Source organism: Marmota flaviventris, chromosome 18 (genome assembly GCF_047511675.1).
Source record: "Marmota flaviventris isolate mMarFla1 chromosome 18, mMarFla1.hap1, whole genome shotgun sequence".
In the NCBI taxonomy this organism is placed as follows: domain Eukaryota; kingdom Metazoa; phylum Chordata; class Mammalia; order Rodentia; family Sciuridae; genus Marmota; species Marmota flaviventris.
The window spans coordinates 34,198,607-34,226,290 of record NC_092515.1 but is presented as its reverse complement, the minus strand read 5'-3'; the positions used below and the strand labels follow the sequence as shown (position 1 = coordinate 34,226,290).

General features: G+C 37.1%; 1 protein-coding gene across 1 annotated transcript in view; it reads right to left on the bottom strand.

The window, feature by feature from the left end:
- The window catches only part of Fto (FTO alpha-ketoglutarate dependent dioxygenase), a 373,197-nt gene that overhangs the window by 333,994 nt on the left and 11,519 nt on the right, over positions 1-27,684 (bottom strand). The window lies entirely within an intron of this gene.

Here is a 27,684-nt window from a genome sequence, read left to right as displayed (position 1 = left end):
GGACAACAACGTGCTCACCCAAAAAGCTTGCTTTCCTAGACTTCAACTAGGGGTAGTCATGTAGCACAGCTCGAGCTGAGGAAATGGAAATGCAAAGTTACTATTGTATCCTCTTTTAATTTAAAAAGGCTGTCTCCCTCGCCATCCTGCCCAGACCCCTTCTTGCCATATCAGTACTTGAGGGTCTATTCACCACCTTCAAATGAAACTGCAGGCTTAGAGATAAAAACGACCTCTAAGCAGTCCTCTAACAAATGCTGTCTCCTGGTATTTATACCCCTATTTAATTCCTCCCCTTCAATGTAGGCTGGACCTAGCAACTCACTCCTAATAAACAGAATACTGTAGAAGACATGGGATATTACTTCCCAGATAAGGTAACAAGACAACTATAATCAATCAATCAATCAGTTATACATCTCTATCTCCACCCGCGACACACACACACACACACACAAACGTACCATAAAAGAAGTTAAGACACAGTCTGTGACTGCCTTGTAGAGGAACTGATGTCTCCAGCCAACAGCCTGCCAACAGCACATGAGTGAGCTTGGACACAGCCTTTCCACCCCAGTCATGCCTTCAAAGAAGTGAATTCCCAGACAACATCTCAAGCAGCCATGTGAGAGACCCATATAACCAACCAGAAATTACTAGCTAAGCCATATCTGGATTCCTGACCCACAGAAACTGTAAGAAATAAATATCTGCTTTAGAAAGTTGATAAGTTTTGTGGTGATTTGTCACACAGCAATGACAGGATTTAAAGAAAGACCTTCTTGGGCACCTTCACCACTACCTAGCTCACGATTCAGGTTATATGAGAAAAACAAACCTTTATTTCATTAAGCAATTAAAATCAATTCTAATTCATACAGCAATTAATATTTTTATTACTGTTCTCAGATAACATCCAGTGGGTTTATGTGATTCAAAAAATAATAAGAACAATATAGTGGCTCTATGTTAACTCACTGGAATAAACAAAAAAATAGAAAGTTATTAATTACAAAAGCATATAGAATGATCCCTTATTTAAAATTGCACACGCACAAGATTCACACACGTGCGCAGAAAAAGTCCTAATGGTTATATAGATCAGGTGTCAGTAAATTTGTTATTTAAGATTCCAGGGAGGGAAAAAAACACGTCAGACTCGGGAGGCCCATACTCAGGAGGCCCATTGCCACAACTACTCAACTCTGCCACATGGGCATAGAAGCAGTCATACGGCATGTAAGTGAATAAGCACGGCTGCGTTTCAACAAAAACTTATTTCTGGAAACTAAATGTTGAATTTCTCACAACTTTCACATGTCACAAATGCTATTCTTCTTTTGACTTTATTCAACCATTTAAATGTAAACACCATTCTTAGCTCACAAATTATATGAAAACAGCAGGCTGCATTTGGCCTATGGGTGATAGTTTGCTGACCTCTTTTTTAGGCCAAGATGTTCATATGAATATGCGGGTCTGGAAAGCAGGATTAAGGTGTACTTTTATTTTCTTCTTTGAATCTTTCAGCATTATCTTAATTTATGATAATGTATATTATAATTAGAATATATTTAAGGCTTTCTTCATTTAGGAGGATTGCGGGGGGAGGGGGGGCATTCTTAAGAGACACTGGAACCCTGAAAAGACAACAGACCTGGATCTCACCAGACCAGCAATAAAAACTGTCACCTAGGCCCTAGATAACATGTTCAGTCCCTCTAAACGATTCTCCAAAGTGGAAAGACTATGCAGCTATTCAAACAAGAAGCATTATGAGATGGAGGAACTGAACGCCCAGAGAGTCTACTCTACAATGAGCGTGGGTCCCCTCAAAAAATAAAACTGACACATTGAGCAGAAAAGCCTGGAAGTATTATATAAAGCACATCTTCATTCTTATGCGCACGTTAGAAGTTTTATGTTTTCAGAAAACATTTTCTTCACTTAGCAGAAACGTATCATGGAGACATAAAGTACTATGGGATTCTAATTTGGTATTTTAAAAATAGTTATAAAATTATTTAATACCATAAAACAGATGTAATGGATGACATCCAGACACAATGTCCAGCTCTTAAAAAAATACAGTGTATACTACCCAGGTAACTACACATGTAATATTCAGCTTTGTAGGCACAATGTCACAAAGCCACTCCAGCTGTCAGCATTCTTGTAGAAAAACAACAGGACAGGGAAAACACAAGTCCTGGTGCCTCTTGTTAACATTTACTGTGTGATCCTAGGGTTAGCGGTGGCACTGCTAAATATTCATGCCAGAATAACAAGGAAGACATATCCTTCTAATTTTGAAAAGACTATACCTGCAGTACAGAGAAAAAGTCAACATAGTTATCTTAATTACTTCAAAACAAGTGACTTCTGGGTTGCCTTATGGTCTTTATATTCTTGTTCCCTCTACTGAGCTCTGGTGGCTCCCTGGGAGAAAAAAAACTACATATTTCTCCCTATTTTTTTATTAAAAGAAATAAATGTTTTATGTGTATACAAATTTTTTTAAAAAATAACAACTATTAGGAGCACTAAGAAATAGGCAAGATCAAAGTAATCACTGGTACACTTCAAAATAATGACTTTTATGTTAAGGTGAATGACAAAAATGATAAAAAAAAAAATACAATCATACTGTTTTAAAAAATATATATGAGTGGGAAATATGATCTCATCCAATATAATCTAAGTGTTCATTTTTTAAAACTTTTAAATTACCTTCGGGTGATTTGTTATGTTGAACTACCCACACCATTCATTCATTCATTTCCATTCAATGTATACAAGGCATCTCATTAAATTTGTTCATCTAAAAAAAATAACAGTAAGAATATCTTCCAAAGCAAAGAATAATAACAATTAAATGAGAGAGGTCGAAAGATGGACAATAAAGAGTGTTGGCAAAAATGTACAGAAACAAACTCTCACACATTGCTACTGAATATGTGACATGGTACGGTCACTTTGGAAAAGAGCCTGGCACTTCATGCAAAAGTTAAACACGGGGTTTCACTAGGAGAAATTTCACCCTGAGGTATATATTCAAAATAAATGAAAATGTATGTGATCCACACAAAGATTTATTTATGAATATACATAACAACAGTATTCATTATAGCCAAAAAGGAGAAATAACACAAACATCCATTAATTAATGAATACATAAAGTGTGGTATATCCATATAATGGGATATTTTTCAGCCATAAAAAGAAATAGTTATATATTCTACAACATAGATAAACCTTGAAAACATACTAAGTGAAAGAAGCCAGTCACAAAGACCACACTTTACCTGATTCCATATACATGAAATGTACATAATAAGCAAACATATGAACACAGAAAGTAAATTAGTAATTGGTTAAGACTAAAGGAAGGTAGGGGGTGGGAGGGAACTGGGAGTCAAGGTTTCTTTTAGAAGGGATGAGAATATTCTAAATTAGATTTTTAGTAAGAATTGTATACTCTGTGAATATACCATATATATTTTGAACTGTATACTCTAAATGGATGAACTGTATGACATATAAATTATATTTCATTAAAGTTGTTAAAAGAATAGTGGTCATCTCCCATTGAGGAGACTGGTGTGAAGGGTTGTTATTTTCCATTATTTTTCTGTACAATGTGATTACTTTTGGCATGTGAATGGTATTAATGTAATGAAAAAATTAATTATTGGAAAAAGCACTTGCAAAACAATACAGATATCACAGAGTACCCATTCTTTCCTCACAAAGTTAATCTAAGGGAACTAGTCAATACATGTTTCCCTACAGGGCACCACACAGGCAAAATAAATTATGGCTCATATTGCTGTTGGGTGACAAGGAGCAAGCTTCCTATATCCACATATGTACGTGAGTGTGTGCGTGTGTATATATATATATACATATATATGTGTACATATAAAGAGACACATATTTACACATAAATCTCCTTCTCAAGAAGAAATCAATAAAATCCATGAGTCATGCAAATGAAAAACATTTCAGGACATCAATCAAGTTCTCCATAAATATCATCATAAGCAAAAATTGCACTATACCCTGTACAAACAGGTACAGGCAGGGTTCTTGCCTTCCAGGGATTCACCACCAAAGAGACACCAAGTACACCAACATAATGATTAAGTACAAAGTGACATCAAACTGAAATGATAAATGGGTACACTGGAAAGGAAGGATTTGCAAAAACATTAAGGCTTGGAATGTTTTTTTTTCATTTTTTTATTTTAATTTGTTATATATGACAGCGGAATGCATTATAATTCATATTACACATATAGCACAAAATTTTTCATATCCCTGGTTGTACCCAAAGTAGAGTCATACCATACATGTCTTCATACCATACATGTACTTTTAAGGTAATGATGTCCATTTTATCCCGCCATCTTTCCTACCCCCATGGTCCCTCCCTTCCTTTCCCTCCCCTTTTCCCCTTTGACCTATCTAGAGTATTCATCTAATCCTCCTATGCCTCCCCACCACATTAAATCCACAGCCTTAAATCAGAGAAAACATCTAGTATTTGTTTTTTTGGGACTGGCTAACTTCTCCAACTCCATCCATTTGCCTGCAAATGCCATGAGTTTATTCTCTTTTAATGCTGAATAATATTCCACTGTGTGTGTGTGTGTGTGTGTGTGTATCACATTTTCTTTATCCATTCATCTACTAAAGGGCATTTAGGTTGGTTCCACAGTTTAGCTATTGTGAATTGTGCTGCTATAAACATTGGTGTCCCTGTAGTATGCTGTTTTTAAGTTCTTTGGGTATAAACCAAGGAGTGGGATAGCTGGGTCAAATGGTGATTCCATTCCAAGTTTTCCAAGGATTCTCCATACTGCTTTCCATATTGGGTGCATCAATTTGCAGTCCCACAGCAAAGTATGAGTGTGCCTTTTTCCCCACATCCACACCAACACTTATGGTTGTTTGTAACAGCTGCCATTCTGACTGGAGTGAGATGAAATCTTAGAGTAGTTTTGATTCCATTTCTCTAATTGCTAGAGATGTTGAACATTTTTTCATGTATTTGTTGATCGATTGTATATCTTCTTCTGAGAAGTGTCTGTTCAGTTCCTTCGCCCATTTATTAATTGGATTATTATTTTTTTGGTGTTAATGTTTTTGAGTTCTTTATACATCCTAGAGATTAGTGCTCTATCTGACGTGTGAGTGGTAAGAACTTGTTCCCAAATTGTAGGCTTTCTATTCACCTCACTGATTATTTCTTTTGCTGAGAAGAAGCTTTTTAGTTTGAATCCATCCCATTTATTGATTCTTGATATTAATTCTTGCACTAAAGGAGTCTCATTAAGGAAGTTGGTGCCTAATCCATTCAGGGCCAAATCTTAAGAAGGAGCTAGACAAATGTCTTCTTTGATATAAGGAGAGTAACTAAGAACAGAGTAGGGTCGAAGAGCATGAGAAGAAGATTAACATTAAACAGGGATGAGAGGTGGGAGGGAAAGGGAGAGAGAAGGGAAATTGCATGGATATGGAAGGAGACCCTCAGAGTTATACAAAAGTACATACAAGAAGAAGTGAGGGGAAAGGGAAAAATAATACAAGGGGGACAAATGAATGTCAGTAGAGGGGGCAGAGAGAGAAGAGGGGAGGGGAGGGGAGGGGGGATAGTAGAGGATAGGAAAGGCAGCAGAACACAACAGACACTAGTATGGCAATATGTAAATCAATGGATGTGTAACTGATGTGATTCTGCAATCTGTATATGGGGTAAAAATGGGAGCTCATAACCCACTTGAATCAAAGTGTGAAATATGATATATCAAGAACTATGTAATGTTTTGAACAGCCAACAATAAAAAATTAAAAAAAAAAAAGAAGGAGCTAGAATTTCCCCCAACATAAACGGGGAGCAAGGAATAATAAGGGTTAAAGGGGAAGTTGGAAGGAATAGCTCTGACAACATAAATAGAACAGTAAACAGATGACACTAAAAAGGGAAGGTAGGAAAGGTCCGATCTGAGAGAAAAGGTTACTTAAATTAGCCTTGTGACACTTGGACTTGATCCCATAGGCAACTAGGCAACGTTTAACTACAACATATACTGAGCCAAAGTCAAACTAGAGTCAAATAATAAGAAACCACTTTATCAGCAAAGTGAAAGATGAAGTGGCAAGAAGAAAGGATGTTGAAGCAAGGGAAAAACGGGCAAGAAAACCAGTTAGTAAACTTGCAATCGTCCTGGAAGGAGGTAGTGTGAGATAACCTAAACTAAAACAGAGGCAGCAGCAATGAGAAGGAAGGGTCTGTTTTTAGAGCCACTGAGAAACTTGGTGACTCACTAAGGACAGAAGGTGAGAGGAAAGAAGGGTGACCCCAAGATTTCCATGGAGAACTCAATGTTGACTGTGGTAAGGGCAGAAATGATTAAATGATGGTCAAGTGCCTCAACAACATAAAGCTAGGAATCTGACCTAATTCCAAGATAGAAGAGTGTAGAACACGGTCAACTTACCTCAGTACAATGTAGAACTGTCTCAGTATAACATATAACACAGATTCAGGAACCAGACAGCAAGTGTTCAAGCCCCGCTCTACCAGCTACTCGCTGGAGAACTTTGAGCAAAGTATTTATCTCTGTCCCCAGTTTCTCCACCTATAAAATGGAGATTAGCACTGGACCTCTGAGACAACTGGTGAGAAGAGTGCCTTACACACTGAGTGCCATACTGGTGCTTGCTATTTCTATCACAGCATCTACACAACAATGTCCTATCTCTGGTTTATAGAATAACAAACCAAAGCTCAGTGAAACCCTATTTCTTACACAGACAAAGGCAAACCATATCTATCTGTCTTCAAAGATGATGCTATTTACACTGCACTATGCTGCCTCCTGAGCTGCTGATTGAATTACCCACTCAATGAAGCACATGAGTGGGTGATCTCAAGACACCAACGTTTCCAGATGAAGAGCAGATTTGCTTTTGCCTTGATTTCCAAGAGTGTCTAAACAAAAACAAAAACAAAAATGGGGGGTGGGGTTCGGTTGCCATTCATCATTTTCTGAGATGAGCTGAGTTGTGCTTCAGGACAGGGTAAGAATATGACCTCCTCCAAGGGGCCTCCCTGACTCCCTGAGTCTGTGCCAGCTGATCTGCACTCAGTGCACAGTAAACTGTGCCTCTCCCATTCTAAGCGTTTGTCCCACTATTTTGAAACTATTTCCTAATCTCTCCGTCCTTCTAGACTATTAGTCCCATGAAATTCAAGGACTGTCCATCTTATTTGCAGCAATATCCCTAGCTTCTAGGGACAATCTAGAACACTATTAATGCTAATGAAATGTGCTGAATGGATGTTTCGAAGTTCCAGTTCTAGTCCTAAATGTATTTGTCTCAAAGGATTATATCTCATGGTATAGAGGCCATGTCCCTTGGTCCCTTGGAATAACAGGTAAAAACCCCCTTTCCAGTCACACACTGAATGTGGCAGAAACAACTGATGACCTGCTCAATAGCTACTCTACTCTTTCTCCTTCCCTGCTAACAAGGGCCAAGTCCCAAGGAATGGATGGTGAGCTGTGTAAGTCAGATGTGGAAATCTCACTTTCTCTGCCAGATACTTCTTTCTCCCTTGCAACTAGGAATGACCAACTAATGCTGACCTGGCCAACAGCACATAATAAAGAGGAGTTTACTAGAGGCCTTGTGGGAAAGACTTTTCTCCTAATATAAACACCCTCTTTCATCCCATCCTCCCTCCCCCACTCCACCCCGGCCTTGAACATCATTACATGAGGACATTATACTTAGCAATGCTGCAGCCATCTCGTGATCACTGAAACTCAAGGGCCCAAAAGCCCATGTGCTTTAGCACAGCAGAAACCCAGACAATACTAACATTTAATTCCCTCATGCAGTTACTGCTCCAGATGAATTTTGTTCTTTCAAACAGCTTATGGTATGGTAGAAATCGTATCTTTACCGTTTAATCCAAGCTAAATGGGAATTCTGTTAACTTGCAGCCAGCATTTTTCAAATTTACATACTGAGCAGAGGCACAAAACATTTTAATATACATCTATTCTAATGTGATGTTGGCCACCCTGAACTGCAGACATTTGGGATCTGCAGTGAAGGGAATGTCATACTTTTTCTGTTCTAGGGGAAGAGAACTGTCATTTTGGAAACATAAAAGAATACCTATGTCGCCAGAGCATGTCTGTTCCTATCAAATTCTATACAAAGGGTTTGTAACAGGCAGAACAGAATAGATGGCACTAAGAATCCAAATAACTTCTTCCTTAAAAAAAGAAGAAGAAGAAGAACAGTGTGAATCTCTTACTCATAAGAAAACTAAATAATAGATCAGAAATCCAGAATCTGAAGTTATGGTATTATCTAGTCTTTTTTTTTTTTTTTTTTTTTTGCCTCTTTCAAATTATGTTAACAAATGTAAAACTTCATGTCTCAAAGAGAAGGAAAAAGGTCTAGCAAAAAACATCACTGCTGGATTTAACCTGATACTAAGCCAAGAAATGCTTTTTAGTATTTTTCCATTATGTATACTTTTTTAACTTCACTGACACAAAATATCTGTATATATATCTGATATATAGTGTGATGTTCTGATTCATGTATAACCCACTTTGAGTTAGGCAATGATCAACTCAGGCTAATCAGCACATCCACCAACTTAAACTTTTATCATTTCTTTATGGTAAGTGCATTTAAATTCTTCTAGTTTGAGATATGTAATGTATTTTTTGTTAATTATATTCACCCTGCTATAGCACAGACACCAAAACACATTCCTTTTATCAAATAATAACATTGTCCCTGTAGACTGACCTCTGCCCTGTTCTCTCCAGTCTCTAGTAACCACTATTCTACTCTCAACCTCTATGTAATCAACTTTTGTACTTTATACTTGTGAATGAGATCATGTGATATGTGTCTTTCTGTGACTAACTTATTTAACATAATGTCTATCTTCCAAGTTCATTTGTGTCTTCACAAATGACAAGATTTCATGTTTTTTATAGCTGAATAGTATTCCACAGGGTATACATACCAATTTTTCTTTATATTCAGCCATTGATGGACAGTTAGGTTAATTTCATATCCTGGCTATCATGAATGGGCATGTGTCTTTTCTACATGTCGATTTCATTTCCTTTGGATATAAACCCAGTAGAGGGATTGCTAGATACTATAGTAGTTCTATTTTCAGCTCTTAGTCCTAATGGCTGGACTAATTTACATTCCCACCAACAGTGTACCATAGTTTCTCTTCCTCCACCACCACACTAGCATTTCATACTTTTTGTCTCTATGGTAACAGCCATTCTGAGGTGAGGTGGTATTTCATTGTGGTTTTGACTGCATTTCCCTAACAATTAATGATGTTCAACATTTTTCATATAGCAGTTGGCCATTTGTGTGTCTTCTTTTGAGAAATATCTGTTAAAATCTTTAGCCCATTTTTTAATTGGGTTATCTTGGGATTTTGTTTGTTTTTGTTACGGAAATGGGTTTCTAACATATTCTGGATATCCACCTCTCGTATGTATACTCTCCCATTCCACAGACTGCTTCTCTGCTCTGTCAATCGTTTCCTTTGCAGTACATAAGCTTTTTACTTTGATGTAGTCCCATTCGTCAATTTGTCTTTGTTGCCTGTGTATTTGGGGGTCACACCTGAAAAATTACTGCCCAGGCCAATGTCTTGAAGTGTTTCCTGTATGTTTTCTTCTAGTAGTTTCATAGTTTCGGGTCTTCATTTAAGTCTTAAACCCATTTTGAGTGGATATTTGCAAGTGGTGAGAAATAAGAATCCAGTTTCATTCTCATACATGTCAATATCTAATATCCAGTTTTCCCAGCACCATTTATTGCCCTGTTCCATTGTGTGTTCTTGGCTCTGTTACGAAACACTGTTTTGCTATTCCATCAGCCTGCGTATCTGTTTTTATGTCAATACCATGCTGTTTTGCATGTTATTTGCAGTATAACTTGAGGTCCAGTAATGTGATGCCTCTAGTTGTTTTGTTTTGTTTTGTTTGGGGGGGGGGGGGGGGCGGTGTTTACCTGGGATTGAACTTAGGGGCACTCGACCACTGAGCCACACTCCCAGCTCTATTTTGTATTTTATTTCGAGACCGGGTCTCACTGAGTTGCTTAGCGCCTCACTTTTGCTGAGGCTGGCTTGGAACTCAGGATCCTCCTGCCTCAGCCTCCCTAGCCACTGAGATTCCAGTTTTATTCTTTTTGCTCACAATTACTTTGGCTAATTAGGGTCTTTTGTGCTTTTGTCTGAATTTCAAATTTTTTTTCCTAATTCTGTGAAGAATGACATTGATATTCTGACAGGAATTGCACTGACTCTTTAGGTCACTTTGGGTAGTATGGATATTTTAAAAATATTAATGCTTCCAATCTATGAACACATGTTGTCTTTCCACTTATTTGTGTTCTCTTTGATTTCTTTCATCAATGTTTTGTAGTTTTCATTGTAGAGATCTTTCACCTCTTTGGTTAAGTTTATTCTGAGGGATTTTTGTTGTTTTTTTGTAGCACTTATAAATGAGATTATTCCCTTGATTTTTTTTTAAAGATAGCCTGCTATTAGCATTCAGAAATGCTACAATTCTGTACACTTTTTAAAAAATGCTTTGTGATGAGTTGATTCAAATGAAGAAATTTCAAAACAGTTTGTAGAATTGGTGTGCTTACATATGTGCATAATTTGAAGAATTGTGTACTTTAGTAGTATTTTGCAGTTTTGCTGTTATTATTGGGTTTTCTAACCTTTTTTTCAAATCAGTTTCCCATTAACATAAAACTTGTATTCTGTCTTAAGTTTCATCTCAAATTTAGAGACCCTAGAGGAACCAGTTATGGTGACTCTCGGGAGGCTGAGGCAGGAGGAGCGCAAGTTTGAGGACAGCCTCAGCAACATAGAAAGGTCCTGTCGCAAAATAAAAAATAAAAAAAGCTGAGAATGTGGCTCATTGGTTAAGTGGTCCTGGGTTCAATCCCTGGTACCAAATTAAAAAAAGAAAAATTAAACCAGCAATTTACGAAAGATAAAAATCCCTACATAATTTTATTTATAATAACTAAAAATGTTGCCATTGTAGACATGAGACAAACTCATGGTTTTGTGAGATGTCTCAATATGTCATGCATAACTTTTCTAATGTTATGTCCATATAATTCATATTTTTAAAATGACAGATTAAACCACACAATTACTATCTCAAGAAAACCTGAAATCAAGCTAGGTGTGGCACTTGCCTATAATCCCAGCTACTCTGGAGGCTGAGTCAGGAAGATTTCAAGTTTAAGACCAGCTGAGGGTCTTAGTAAGACCCTATTTCAAAAGAAAAAATAGAAAGGGCTGGGGATGCAGCTCAGTAGTAATAGAGCACTTTCCTAGCATGCAGAAGGCCCTAGTTCAATCCCCAATAATAAAAAAAAAAAAAAAAAATCCTTAATTATTCCAAATATCAAAACAACTACAAATTTTTCCAAGAGTTCTCAGACTATGGCCTCAAAGCCAAGTAAGTAAATATGTTTAAGTAACTGAGAAGACAAGCCTGCTTCATGGAGGAGTGGCGATTATCTCTCCTTTTCCCTGCTGACATCTCTTCGGAGACCATCAGCTCCGCAGGTAACCCTGCGTTTAGTTCACCTTTAGAAAAGTCAACTAAGCCATGTCAGAAATCTTGACTCTAAACAAATATAGATTAAATAACAAACTGAAAATGGGGGCTCCCTCTAGGGTTTGAGGGCTCAGGGCTCTGCCAACTGACTGTTCCAAGGCTGGAACTGACATCCCTCCATGTCTTCACTCTCTCCTATGAAGTCAAGACTCCTTTTTTTTCCCTTACTCATTCATTTCTTCCCTTGCTACAATGCTCCTTATTCCCCTCTGCCCAGTACATTTCACCAGGAGCCAAAAATGTCAAGCATTTTCATGGGTAAACAGAAATCTGCTGGCCTTACCCCGCCCCCTTCAATGCCTGCTGTTATTATGAGAGGTGACAATGTAATCTGCCTCAGGCTCCTCTCTCTCCATCCATGCCAGGCAGGTCATTCTCCTTTTATCAGAAAGGAGAGTGGGTCATCACATTTTAGTACATGTTGACACCACTGCTAATAAAAGCAAGATAAGAAGTGGCTGCCTTAAGGTGCCTTAACCTCTACTTTGCCTAAAAGATACTTCACAGTTCCCGCACTGGAGGTAGAACTAGAAAGGTCTGAGTTACCCACACGGAACTCAACAAGGTATCAGGAGACTTGTAAAGTGTGGTGACTTAGCAACGTTCATCTAAAGAGGCAACAATGAACTAGGACATCAATTTCTAAACAAACAGAGGCATGAACAAGACAATTCCATTTTGAATCACATGTCTGAAAAGGGAGCAGGAAACTTACAGACCTGCTAATCAATGGTTTTCAAAATTTCAGCTTGGAATTATTAATATGAAGGAAATCTTACCCAAAATATAAATAAAACATATAAACAAAAGTCGAGTTATTCTCAGGCTCCCATCTCCAGCATGAGAGCCCTATGGGTAACCCAGGACACAGCTTAAAAATCACTAAAACACAACCTATACATTTGTTGGGGAGGGTGGTCCTGGGGATTGAACTCAGGGACACTCAACCACTGAGCCATGTCCCCAGGCCTATTTTGTATTTTATTTAGAGACAAGGTCTCACTGAGTTGCTTAGCACCTTGCCGTTGCTGAGGGTGCCTTTGAACAGATCCTCCTGCCTCAGCCTCCAAAGCCACTGGGATTAAAAGCGTGCACCACGGCACCTGGCTACATCTTTTAAGAAGTTTAGAACTTGAAATTTTGTTTTCTTTGTTTTTTTTCTTCCTTCTTCTTCTCTTTGTATTCATGACTGAACTATCCTCTAGATCATCTTTCACACTTAAAATTCCCAATTAGATCTCAAATTCACTCATAGGAAATATAAGAAACACATAATAGAACAAGATCCTCTTTACAACCTTTACAAAAGATTTATACACTTTTTCCAGAAGGTAATTTAGCAATATGCATCAAGAGCCTTAAAAATATTACCATCAGGGAGTGGGGTTGTGGCTCAGTGGTAGAGCACTTGCCTCCCACGAGTGAGGCCCTGGGTTCGATCCTCAGATAAATAAACACATAAATAAACAAATAAAATAAAGGTATAAAAAATATATATTAACAGCAGCTGGGCACAGTGGTGCACATCTGTAATCCTAGCAGGTGTGCTGAGGCTGAAGTAGGAAGATTGCAAATTCAAGACCAGCCTGGGCAATTTAGCAAGACCCTGTCTCAAAATTTAAAAATAAAATAAGGGATAGGGATATAGCTCAGTGATAAAACACCCCTGGGCTCAATTCCCAGTACAAAAAAAAAAGGCAAGAAAGAAAGAAAATTCCTACCCTATCTTTTGACCCAGTTCTTCTACTTCTATGAATTTATTGACAAAAAATAATAACACATATGTAGATATTAAAATGCACTGGTTTAGCAAAGTATTATTAGTGTTAACAAAGTGAACAAAACAAGGTAAATGGTAAACAACAGGGAACTGTTTAAATAAACCATTATGCCCATATGATGGGTCTGCCAGGGTTTGGCATTAAATACTTTAAATATAATTAAAAATACAAAAAAAATCGTAACTCTCTACACTATTGAATCTGAAAATATAAAGACAAATGGTTGGATAAATTACAAAAATTATTCAGGGAACTGGAATACCAAGTTTAATTTAAATACCTTCTTTGCAAAAAGATAAATCAAATGTCAGATTATGAAAAAGGCAACATAAAAGTTTATCTGCGATTGACTCGCTCACAGACTCTCCATCTTCCTGCTAATGGAAAGTTAATCTACAGCAACATAATACTTATATTTCCTAGTGCTTTCATGCTTCATCCTTCTGTCCTTTAACATGATGATAAATTGAGGAAAGCCTAAGGGAAGAAGTCCCACTAACAATAATGATATTGTGACTGAGGTACTCTTCAAAAGGCACACTGTCACATGTGCCTATATTGAAACTCCATGAAAACTGGCTATAATACTTCTGTAGATCAGGCCATAACAGGTGACAATCTACTGAGTGCCCTTTTTGTGCCTGACACTATGCCAGATATTGAAAAGGCAGGAGATGAATAAAAGTCCAGTTCTTGTTTTCAAGATATACAGAGACTACAGAAATAAACAGATCAAGAGATAAAATGAGGTATGAGAAGTGTCACAGCACCGAGAATGAGAGAATCAGAAGAGGTGGCATTCAAACAATGGTTGAAAGAAAGGTTTTCTAGATGCCAATGAGAAGTGGGGAGAAAAATCTAGGAGGAGACTTCCATGTGAAAGTACAGAGATGTGTGAATGTTTGGGGGTGGGGGACACTCTGACAGCAGAAGTATAAGTTATAAAGCTCTGGGGGTGAGACGGTGGAGGGAGAGGGTTAGCCACAGACAACAAATGGGACAAACAACAGGAACCCCATATGGCAAGCCCAGGAGTCTGAATTTTAACATGCAGCTGACTGCAAATCTCTAAAAAATGATGAACAGTAGAATGATGTGGTTACTTTTTTTTTTTTCTTTTATGGTGCTGTGTATGGAACCCAGGGCTTCTCACATGCTAAACACCAATAAGCCACACCCTGAGCCCCAACTTTTTCCATTTTAAAGATGGCACCCTTGATGGAAGGGCTACCACAGACTGAGAGCCAACTGTTTAAATAAACCATTATGCCCATATGATGGGTCTGCCAGGGTTTGGCATTAAATACTCTTCCTTGACCAACTCTTCCTTGACCACCCAAATAACTCTCTCTCTTCTTTATTTTTCTTCACAGTATTTGGAACTATCAAAAAGTCTATATTTATTTATTCACTTGTTTATTTTCTTTCTCTCGCTCCAGAATGAGAGCTCCCTGATGGGGTACTGCTTGTCTAGTTCATAGCTGTATTCCAAAACTTAGACCAGGGCCTGGCACACAGTAGGAGTTCAATAAATATTTGTTCAATGAGTGAATGAATGAATAGAAGAAAGGGAAAGAGGGAGCAGGAAGGCAGGTAGCTACTCAGATTTATAGAATGAGTGCTTGACTAAAGTGTGATGTCATCAGTAAAGATCAGGTACACAGGAGGGGAAAGAAGAATTGAATTACAAAGACTATGTTGAGGTCCGAAGTGATTTTTTCAGTGCAAGCATCACTTTATGACAACTTAACAACTCTTTCCTAGTGTTGCATGTAAAATAAAAAGACAAAAAGCAGATCAGGGAGTGCTACTGAGAGCCTACAGAACTTCAAGAAGTCAAGAACTTTAAACAGTATCTCCTTTCATCATCTCACAAGCGTCCTTTATTTTACATATGAGGAAACAGACTGAGGTTAAGTGACTTACCCAATGGTGACACAGCTGGAAAGGGGCAGAAGCAAAACTGAATCTCATATCACAGTGACTCCTACTCCATCCACTCCATAATGCCAGAAGCAAAGCAAGTTTATCCACCAGAACTTTTTGTACACTCAGCCTGCTCCACTTCAGGATTTAAATTCAAAAGAACAGATGGTAATATACATAGCTCAGGTCATCAGTGTCCCCCAAAGGTGCAGGTGTTGGTGGCTTGGTCCCCAGAGTGGTGATATTAGGAAGTGATGGAAACTTTAAGAGGTAGGGCCTAGTGAGAGGCCTTTAAGTCCTTGGGGACAAGCCTTTTAAAAAATACAAGACCTCAGCCCTTTCCTCTTCTCTCTTTGCTTCTCCAGTAAGAGGTGAGCAGCTGTGCTCCCCAAGCACTCCCACCAGGTGTGCTGCCTCGACACAGGCCCAAACGCAACAGGGTCAGTCAGTCGTGAACTAGGACCTTCAAAAATGAAACAAAATAAGCCTTTTCCTTTTAAGTTGATTATTTCAAATATTTGTTATAATGACAGAAAACTGACTATCAAAGATGGCTCTCGCTATCTTATTTTTCAAAAGCTAAAATCTATATTGCCTAAGGCTGACCTCTGAATTGACCACAGTTAAAACTTCCTGTGCTGAACTTTGCCATGAGAGGGGGGAAAAGTTTTAAATGAATTAACAATCACACATTCCCCCTCCTTATTTATTTTAAGTTTCAATCCTTGCTTCACAATCACATGAATTGACTGCTCCACCCCATTTGCAACATTACATGAAGACTCAGATCAACATTTCATCCTGTAAGCCAAACCCAGGCAGCAGTGAGCTCGCACCTAGTCCCCTAAACCAATACTAAAAGCTGAAAGAAAATGCAAGACAAGTCAGAGAGGTTAAACTGGCAGAGCTGCTCAGACCTAAATTGTGCTATTTGAAACTTAGACCACTTGAGACAACAAACAGTTCACTTTCCTCACTGTGGCAACAGATTCAACCTCTTGGCCCTGTGAAAGTCATCTGAATATATTTAACCAAAAGAAAACTACAGAGAGAGAGAGAGAGAGAAAGGAAAGAAAAGAAGAAAACTTCTGTCTCCTGATTGAAGATATATTCAGCACTCTGATTTTTTATGCACACTTGATCATCCTGTTGACAGGCTTGGAAGTTAAGTAATATGGACTGCTGCACAGAGGTTTCAAACCTTGATGGAAACCAATGGCAGGCTCCTTTTGACAGTCAAATAATGACAAGCACGTTGCAGGCCACTGCCCGTCATTCACCAACATCTCCAACCTGCTCCAACTGCTGCGCAGCAACTAAGTGGAGGGTCAGAGGTTAAGCTCCAAGAAGCCAGCAATGAAGGGCAACTGTCATGCACCACTGCCTATTGTGAAGCAGCAAGGAGTGGCTGTCTCCTCCAGAACATGCAAAACGTTCTCATTCTGTCCAGGCACAGACACATCTGAAGGTCCTAAATGAGACCATTGCCAATTCATGAAGCTCCAAACTGACAGCATGCCATTCAAGCTGTCTCAAATTTGACTTTTTTCCTATTTCAAATCACAAATGCATGCAAAGTATACAGTTAAGCATAACTCTTCAGCCATGGTTTTAAGCATGCTATGCTTTCAGACACATACACATTCTCAGATCCTAAAAAGATAAAGAAAATGCAGAATTAATTTATTCTTCTTTAGGGAGTTTCTAATAAAGTATATAATTCAAAATGGCACAGGAAAAACCCACATATCAGTTTTTTAGAAAAGTTCATAAATGTCTACAAAAGAAAATCATTTTAAAAGGACTCATTTCATAAGATTTTCACAGTATGTAGGGGCACTATGAGAACTAAGAAAATAGCTACATACACATAATTTGATTTAATAAAAATAACATGAAAATAAAGATCTATCAACAACTAAAAAATATTTTAAAAAATAATATGAAAGTACTAAAAGGTACACGTACACAGTAATTCACTGGCATATTTTATAATTATTTAGAATCTATTTATAAAAATTATACTCCACAAATTATTAAGAGTTCAGCACATGAAACACATATATCCTTATATAATTCTAAGTTTGGGTTCCTATTTTTTTAATGTGGTAAAATTATACGATCTCACTCAGATGTGTGTGCATTAACATATAACTTGCAAAGAGATTTCTTCTTTCTCTTTATTTGAGCAAAATGAAATGTCTCATCTTACCTAGAAGCCCTAAGGTTGTCACTAAAAGTGATGATCCAGGATAGAGAATTAAGTTGCACATTTTTTCTCATATCCTTTTCATCAACAACAGGATTTCTAATCACAGTGTCCTAAGTAGTCCTCATCAGAAAAAGCCTTTAGTGGTATGAACTTGAAGATGAACCTTACTTAAGGGTGTTGGTCTACACCAGCTGTAGCACTAGAGTCAACTCTAAACCCTGATCACTAACTACCACCCATCCTTCCCTAAGTGAGCCTGGGGAAAAGAGATAACTCATCATTTACAAGGAGCAAAGCCAAGATATCCCATTACCAAAGCTTGTACAAAGGAAGGTCAACTTCAGAAGAAGGCCAACTAATTGCTCTACTTTCCAGCAACAAGTACATAGCTAGTTTTTTTGTGTTTGTTTTGGTATTGCGTATTGAACCCAGGGGAATTTTACTATTGAGCTACATTCCTAGACCTTTTCATTTGTTATTTTGAGACAGGATCTCACTAAGTTGCTTAGGGTCTCACCAAGTTGCTCGAATTTGCAATCCTAGTGCCTCAGCCTCCTGAAGTTCCTGGGATTACAGACATGTACCACTGCAACCAGCAAGAACATGGCTAGTTTCTAATAACCAACTGCAAATAGCCTAACATAAGTTATTTCTGGTAATGTATAAACATATATCAACTTCCCAAGTCTTAGGCAAAACCAGAAATTACGGTGCATAAATCCAGATCATTACAAGTAGTTTTGATCAAGAAAAATATCCCAAGCCAGAGTACACATTTACTTAACAATTGGGATAGCTGCTTAAATAATGTTATTCAAAATAAAGTAAGTGAGCTCTTGTTTCTTTTCTCTTTTTTTTTTTCTTTCTTTTTAGTAGAGTGCATTTTGATATATTGTACATGCAAAGGAGTATAACTTACTGTAATTAGGATCCCATTCTTGCAGTTGTACATGATGTGGAGTTTCACTAGTTGTATATTCATATATAAACATAGTAAAGTTATGTCCAATTCATTCTACTGTCACTGTGAGCTTTCTACAATACAAGTCACTTGATAAGAATTTCAATATGAAGTGACTTCTTGTTTCAGAGGCTGATGTAGAAAATTCCCTACTAAATATTAAAGTACATATCATATATAATCACAAAGACTAAATTCAGAAATGGGAACTTCTCCCCAAATCTTTGAATTCTAGACTTAGGCTGTGAAGTTCACTCAACAAACTTCTGGGGAATTAATCAATATGTGAATTACCCAATAATCCTTATCAAACTTTCTACCAGGCTGATGGACAAAGGAAAGGAGTGCAGCAGAATGGCATTTCTTAGGAATATCATTTGATTCAAATCCTCAAAAGATGACAATGACAACTAACATGCTCTTCTCTCCCCATTTGTCCACTACTACCCCCCCCCACCCTTCTATATCCCCCAAATGTCCATTTTAACAACCAGAAGGTTCTTTCACTTGAATATATGATTCAACAGAGTCAAGAAAAGTTAATGGATTCAACAACATCAAAAGCAAACATCTTAGTGACCCTGTTTCTGGAGAATAGAAACACCCAAAATGAGATGAGGAAAGGAGAATGTGGCTTCAACATTGATACCCTGGTACTTACTCCAGGTGCTAAGAGCAGCCAAGAGTCCTATCTCACCTAAACCAAGGTTATTCCCCATCCTCTTATCATGTATCATTTTGTGAGAACCTCAGTGATATGGTGACAAAGTCATGTCACTGCTGGGTTTTTTTTTTTTAATCTTTCTCTTGTAAATGAAAGCAAAATCCCATATGATCATAGATTGAATAATGTTAGAGATGTCTGCTAAATACAGACGTCTATATGTACATAGGTCTGTATGGATATAGACGTCTGTATATATATGTCAGTGTATATATATATGTATATGTATGTGTGTATATATAGGGAGCAAGAATAAAGCTACACCAAGACACTGCCCTTCTCTGTGTCTGATTCTGTAAGGCAAGATGCTTCAGTGAGGTGCCTAAGTGCTTTGAACTCATTAGTTTAGAAGCCTGAGAAAACCCAAGCAGGTGCCCTGCTCTCCTCGTCTCAGCTGAACAAAGGCCAGACACATTTATTTTACCATATTCATTGTATACGGCACCATTCAGTGCAAGGAGTACCAGTTGCCTCCGGGTCATGAAATAATACTAAAAACTTTATAATCATTCATTGATTTAGTTTTCAGCATACTATATCATTTGAATCCAATGGGAGCATAAAGAGCTATTTGTGAGGTCAACCACGGTACAGACAGATGCTGACATGCTATTGATGGCAAGGTGGAAAGAAATTGCTAAATACAGCAGATCAATACCTCGTTTCACTGTTACAGCCTTCTGCAGACATAAAATATATATCTTTACAGCTACAAAAATAATAATAATGAAAGTGGGAGATAAATGCTTCCCTCAAGGTAAACTATTTGATTAGCTAAGGGCAAAGGTGACAGCAGCAGTTACACTAAAGTAACTTTATAGTCTTAAATAAAAACAGGAGGAAGAGCAGTAGATGAAATGGTAAAATGAATCGGGACACTAGGTGGTTCAGATATAACTCTTTAAAAAATAGTGAGAGGTAATAGGCTGCCAAAATTGAAGGTTTTCCTGTGGCTACAAATAAAGTTGCCCCAGATCTATTATATCATATGGTTCTACACAAAATACTTTCTAATCAAAATATTTTCTATTGTTGATGGAAAACATACCAAGAGTTAAGGCTAAATAAATGTTCTTTGAAGTAAAACAAAAAGAAAAATTTTAACTTCCAGTCTACATATGCTTCCATTTGACAAAGAAATATTGAGAGCCAACCATATTTTTAGCACCTTGCTGGACACCAAAAATAAATTTATGACATGGTTGCTCGCCAAGGGATCTCATAATCTCTCTAGGGAAAAGAGAATCACATAAAAAAACTAATAGGTATGAGCAATAATAAAATGTCAAATTTAGTATGGCCAAATGACAAAACATATGGTACCAAACACCAGTTAAGTGTACCATACACACATGTATATTGGTACCATACATTTTGACACAGGAAAAAGGTCTATAAGAGATAAAGAGAAAAATCCTGAAAAGTTTCATGAGTGAAAAAAGACTTAGAAAAAAGTCCTCAAGGATTGGTGGATCTTGGTGGATCTAACCCAATATATCAAATTAGCTTTTATTTCTCAGATAAAATGGGGGCAGGGTGTTAGGGATTAAAAACCAGGGCACCTGAAACTTTTTTTGTAAATCTCTGTGGTTTGAGCTAAAAATAACACAACAGAATTTATCATCAATTATTTGATCTATAAAGTCTCCTAGAAATCTTTAAAAGGAGCCTAAGGGGTATCTTTGTTTTTAAAAAGTTATATCCACTTTTCCTGCTGCAATGAAAAGTTGAATGGGGGCAAGAGGTTACTGCACACTCCTGTTCTACCCAAGGTCACAGCGCTAAAATGTCAGTCGCTAAGGTGAAAAACATCACTGAACAACATTCTGAGACAGAATGTTAAATACTTACCCAGAAAAATACTGTCCTCACTTGGACACTGGTTAGCAATTTTAAAACAACCTGTTAATCTAAGACTAATATCAGATAGCATTCATTTTCCCCCAAAGAACATGGGAAATCTCAAATAAGCAAAAAAAACCTTGATACAATATCACCCCTCTATAGCAGCAAATAAAATAAGTAACAGTAAAAATAAAACTCATTGCAAGAGAAGTAATGAAAGTGTAATGCAATGGGAAGGCAAGTAAAAATCATATTTACTTTATACTCCTCCAAATAAAAATAGCAGCTCTAAGAATAACAAAAATGGAATAGAATTCTTATCAACTCTATATTTTTTATCAATTTGTATCAGTTATACTAGTTTATCAGCTTGTAAACTAGTATTCCTTGGGAAGGGAATACCCGGTCGCTAGTTTTATTCTGCAGAGGAAATGAGATTGCATCCAAAGGTTCATGTCCCAAGGTGTGCATTTCACATCTGTGTGTTGAGCCATCTCTGGAGGTTACCTCAAGTAGACTGGAAACAGCAACATGGTCCAGGCAGAGCTCCTGAGTCTTATACTCAAGGATCACCCAGTGTTGCGCATTTGAAAAGTGGGTCTCAGAAAACAATCAACCAATATGGTGTGTCTGCCAACAAAGTTCTGTGCTAGATATTTCAGAGGACAAGATATTAAAAAAAAAAAAAAAAAGAGTTTCTGCTTCTAAGAATTTGTTAATTTCCACATGGAGAGAAGGGATCTAGAGTGATGAATAAGACAAGAATACTAAAATCCTTCTATTTTAATTTGTTTTATTTATTTGTTTTTATACAAATAATAAACATGCTACCCATGCTCTCTACCATTGACCTATGCTCCCAGCCCCTTTAAATCATATTCATATCCATATAATGTTGTTAGTGCTCAAATTCCTTTTATATTCAGTATCATTTTGACAATAACACAAATGAAGCAGGGAGAAGAGTTGACAATCATCCCCAGTTACAGATGAGACACTGCAGAGACGGAGGGACTTATGCCAAGTAATGTCGTGTAAGTGGCACCTGTGATAGTAGAGATGTAGCCCCCTAACTACAGTGAAGTGCTCCTTCCACCACAGCAGGCCCCTACCAGTGGGGTTGTACGTGACCTCCACTCAAGAAACATTTTTTAGTGCCTAATGTGTTCCAGGTTCTGCATGCACTGGGATACGATGTTAAATAAAACAAAGTCTGTGTAACTAAGGCAGGGAGAGATTGATTGGGAAAAAAATCATCACAATACTTTGTGAGGGCTAGGATTATGGCTGCTCAGCGGTAGAGCGCTCACCTAGCACGTGTGAGGCCCTGGATTCAATCCTCTGCACCACATAAAAATAAATAAAATAAAATAAATATATTGTGTCCAACTACAACTAAAATTAAATATTTAAACAAAATACTGAGTGATAAGTGCTATGAAAACATATATACAAATTGTTCCAGCAATCCAAGAGAAATAACTTTTGAGATTTTGAAGTACTTTCCATACAACAACAACAAAATGAATTAAATATTCATCTCAAGAACTTAGCAAAAGAAGCTTAAGAGAGGAAGGACAAAGGAATCAATAAAAATAAAGGCAAAACGATTAGAGCATAAACCAATTCAAGAACTAAAGAAATAAACAAACCGGGGGCTGGGGATATAGCTAAGTTGGAGAAGTGCTTGCCTTGCATGCACAACGCCCTGGGTTCAATCCCCAGCACCACAAAAAAAAAAAAAAAGAAAGAAATAGACACACTACCAACAAATATAATTTATTTTAAAGAATAGATCTAAACACATAAAATAATCAAAAAGGAGAGATTAAAATATGAATGTGAGCCGGGCATGGTGGCGCACACCTGCAATCCCAGCAGCTAGGGAGGCTGAGGCAGGAGGATTGCAAGTTCAAAGCCAGCCTCGGTAAAAGCAAGGCGCTAAGCAAATTAGTGAGACCCTGTCTCTAAATAAAATAGAAAATAGGGCTGGGGATGGGGCTCAGTGGTTGAGTGCCCCTGAGTTCAATCCCTGGTACCAAAAAAAAAAGTGAATGTGAAATTCTTTAATTATAAAACTATACACAATTCTATATTCTATACTAGTGACCAGAGAATATAATTTCAATGCCATGTCAATAAATTTGAAAATTTTCATTTCTGAGAAATTTAATGACCAGCTGGGGTTGTGGATTAGTAGCAGAGCACCTGACTCGCACATGTGAGGCACTGGGTTCGATCCTCAGTACCACATAAAAATAAAACAAACAAAATATATTGTGTCCATGTATAACTAAAAAATATTTTTTAAATAAGGAAATATAATGAGCAAATTTCCTCAAGAAGATTAGAAACTAAACAGGGCTGGTAGTGACCTGCTAATCCCAATAGGTGGAAGAAGAAAAGAAGAAATAATAATGAAAATAATAATAATAATAATAATAGGCAATAACTAGGCACTGGAAAGGACAGTTCAAACTTCTAAGAGACATTTTTTTTTTTTTTTTGGCACTAAGATTGAACCCAGGAATGCCAAAACACTTTCTTTATTTCTTGAGATAGGTTCTCTCTAAGTTACCCAGGGCCTTGCCAAGTTGCTGAGGCTGACTTTATTTTATTTTTTTTTAAAGAGATTGAAAGAGGGAGAGAGAGAGAGAGAGAGAATTTTAATATTTTATATTTTTAATTATCGGCGGACACAACATCTTGGTTTGTACATGGTGCTGAGGACCGAACCCGGGCCGCACGCATGCCAGGCGAGCGCGCTACCGCTTGAGCCACATCCCCAGCCCTTTTTTCTTTTTTTTTAAATATTTATTTTTTAGTTATATGAACACGATATCTTTCTTTTATTTTTATGTTGTGCTGAGGGTCAAACCCAGTGCCTCACACTTGCTAGGTGAGCGCTCTACCTCTGAGCCACAACCTAGCCCTGAGGCTGACTTTAAACTTCCAACCTTCCTGCCTCAGCCCCCCAAGTTGCTGAGATCATAGGCGTGCAACACCATACCCAGTAAGACAAATAATTCTAATGCATTAAAAATGACTCCTCAGCACAGACAGAGGAGAACTCTGCAGTTCATTTTATTACATTAGCATCATACATTACCAAAACTTGACAAAAGAAATCACAAAAAGGAATGTTTCTCAGTATTTTTACCTAATTTACCTTTCTCTATTTTCAGCTCAGTTGCATCAGCCAAAAGAGCTCCGCTGGGCTTTGCTAACTAAACTTTCAACTATGATCACAACATATAAGTTAAACACACCCCATTCACAGATTCTGGTTTTCTCACCCAGGGGCACACCTTCCGCTCCTAAAAGAATTACTGCTGCAGACGTTTATTTTCATAACTCAAATAATAAAAAGTTGAATTCAGCAGCATGTTAATGTAATCAAGAAGGATTTATTCCAAAGAACAATTAATAAAAACTCCCTTAATAAATTATAGTCATAGCAGTAGAAGATTCAATCTTGTAAATAGATGTCAAAACGTTCAATGAAAATTCAACAGCGGTTCCTACAAAAAAAGTAAAAGAATCAAAGATTATAGCCAACAACTATCATCATACCACATTTGTAACAGTAAGAAAAAAAATGTAAAGTACTTAAGAATAACCCCAAAGGTAACAAAACAGTGCCAAATAAAATAAAATTACTTTCTGAGGTTCATAAAAGAAAACCGAACACTGTTGAATGAGAAAAAAATTTACCATAAATTTTCCATTCTTTCCAAACTAAATTACAAATTTAATGCAATAACAACTAAAACACCAAAGGATTGGTGGGGCAGATAGGGGACCTTGAAAAAGTGGTTTTTAAGTTTATCTGAAAAAGAAAAAAAAAAAAAGTTTTCTTGTCAATCCAAAAGAAAAAAGAAACTTTGGAAAACAGAATAATTATCTATTGTACTTGTACTGCCAAATATTAAAAGGTATCATAAAACTTATAATGAAAACAGTTTGTCAAGAATAACAAAAGCCAGGCATGGTGGAATGCCTGTTATCTCAGGAGGCTGAGGCAGGAGGATCGAAAGTTGGAGGCCAGCATGGGAAACTTAGTGAGACTCTATCTCAAAATTTAAAATGGGGTGGGTAGATAACAGAGCTCAGTGGTAAAAAGCACTTTCCTAGCATGTAGGAACCCCTGAGTTCCACTCCCAGTACTGGAAAAGGGGAAGAAAAGAATGAAAAACAAAACAAGAAACAAAATTAAAATCAGATGTGAATATTTGGGCTTTCAAATCAATACTGGAAAAGTCAATACTGTAGCAGAGATAACTGTTTAACCATCAGGGAGGAAAAAGTTAGATATCTATTCCATATCACAAACCAACTAAATTCCAGATGCAGTATAAGAATTACATGAAAAAGAAAATTAAATACAAAGTAATTGCAAGAACAAATAAATGACAATTAATCTAACACTGAGGTGAGAAAAGTATTGATACAAACACACACACACAACACTTTTGAATAACAAAAATTCAATGGGAAAAAGGCAGATAATAAACAAACTGGGAAAAGTACTTCCATCACATGATGAACAAATGGTAATATCTCTAAACTACAAAATGGTCTTACAAATCAGTAAGAAAAGACAAACACATGTTAGCAAAATGAACAAAGCCTACATGAATAAACAAATCCAAAAGAAGTATATCTGGCCAATAAACATGATAGGAAGGAATTCATCCAAACACAATAATTAAGAAGATACAAATTAGTTCTACCATGAGCTCCTACTTCTTGTCTTCCAACTTGGCAAATACATTTGTTTTATGATAATTCCCAGTGTTGGAAAGGATGTAACAAAAAAGCACTTTCATGTGTTGCTTCTTAGACTGGAAATTGGCATCACCTCCTGGTTATCTCTGGAGGATTAGGAGACTTTCTTTTTCCTACTTGATATTTTGTGTTTTTCAGGGTTTTTTAAATGTATTATCATGTAACCAGAAAACTATTTTTTAAGTTAAGAAATGCTTCGCCATTCTATACCAGATATACTGTCATTATACATTTAAAAAGTTGGCTTTCATGAGTCCCAAGTGAAAAATAATTTCATTATTTTACAGTCACATCCATAGTAATGATAGCTAATGCTTACATAAGCCCATCGTTGTTCTAAATGCTTGACATATATTAGATCACTTAATCTTCACAACTATTAGTATCATCATTGTACAGATGAAAACTGAGGCTCAAAGGATTAGGTGACCTGCCCAAGATCACTCAGCTAGAAAATAGCAGAGTTTGGGAAGCCTGGCCCCCAAATCTATGTTCTTTATCATCACAGACTACCATCTCTCCGGAGAAACTACATTCTAAAGCAATATGACTGGTGCATAATATAAATGGCAGAACATAAACAATAAAATAAGCACAAGTCCCTTTAAAATAGTCTCTTTGGGAAACTCTATACATATCCAAAGATGTGGTCACTGATCAAAACATTTTTAGAAATCTTTTCTTTGACTGTCCCCAGGGGATGGTAAACATGTCTCCTAGGAGGAAAGAAGAGATTTCTTCCAGCTAGGAGTCATTCCAAAGCAAGGCTTGAGATGTGATTAAGTGGCAGAATTCTGCTATTGGTAACAAGGCAACAAAAACTGATTTAAAAAATAAATAAAGCTGATTGTACTATGGTGCTCATATTCTGTTAGCTCCTGAGAACAGTGGATTTTAGCATTTGCTATGTACTGCATTCAGTAATTACTTGTTTACGTGCCTGTCTTCCTACTGAACTGAGGTCCTCATGGCAAAGATTATGCTTTATTCATCTGTGAGCCTCCAGCACAAGTCCTGGCACATACACAGTGTTAATTAAGTACTTCTGAATGAACTCTATAGAATGCCACACAAATGCTTTGAGCAATGACAATATATTAAAATAAATAAAAACATTGCCAAATCTTTAAACAAACAAGCCTATGAGGTATGTACAAAGAGATTATAATGGGGAAAAAATGGAAATTTTATGGCACAGTCCCCAAAATTCTAAATATTAAGGAAGACCAAAATCAGTTTTTAACAGGTCTTCTTATTATAATGGCTAGCTGTAGTCATTTCTCACAAAACACAAGGGGGGAGTGGATATGCCTCATTGTCTAAAAGCCATCTACTGAACCAAGGATGCAGAAATAACCATAAAGTTTCTCAGACAACGATGCAAAAACACATCTGCTACACAGAGGACACCAGGATGCATCCTGCCTATGAGTTCAATCGACAAAGCACAACCTGGTGCCTGGAATATAAATCAAAGAACCTTACAGGCCTGGTATTTATTGACATTTGCTACCTGCAAATTCCTAATATGTGCAAGATGGGCCTATTTTTATTTACAGCACAAACCACAGACTGAATGTAAAACAAGATGCTTAATAAATCCAGAGGAACATAAAACACCAGCATAACTCAGACAGCAAGACAGACACTCACTCCTTAATTAAGTGGGTGATGTTCTGCTTAAAACAAAAAGACAACCCTGGGCTATAGCTAAGATTAAGCACTCAGTG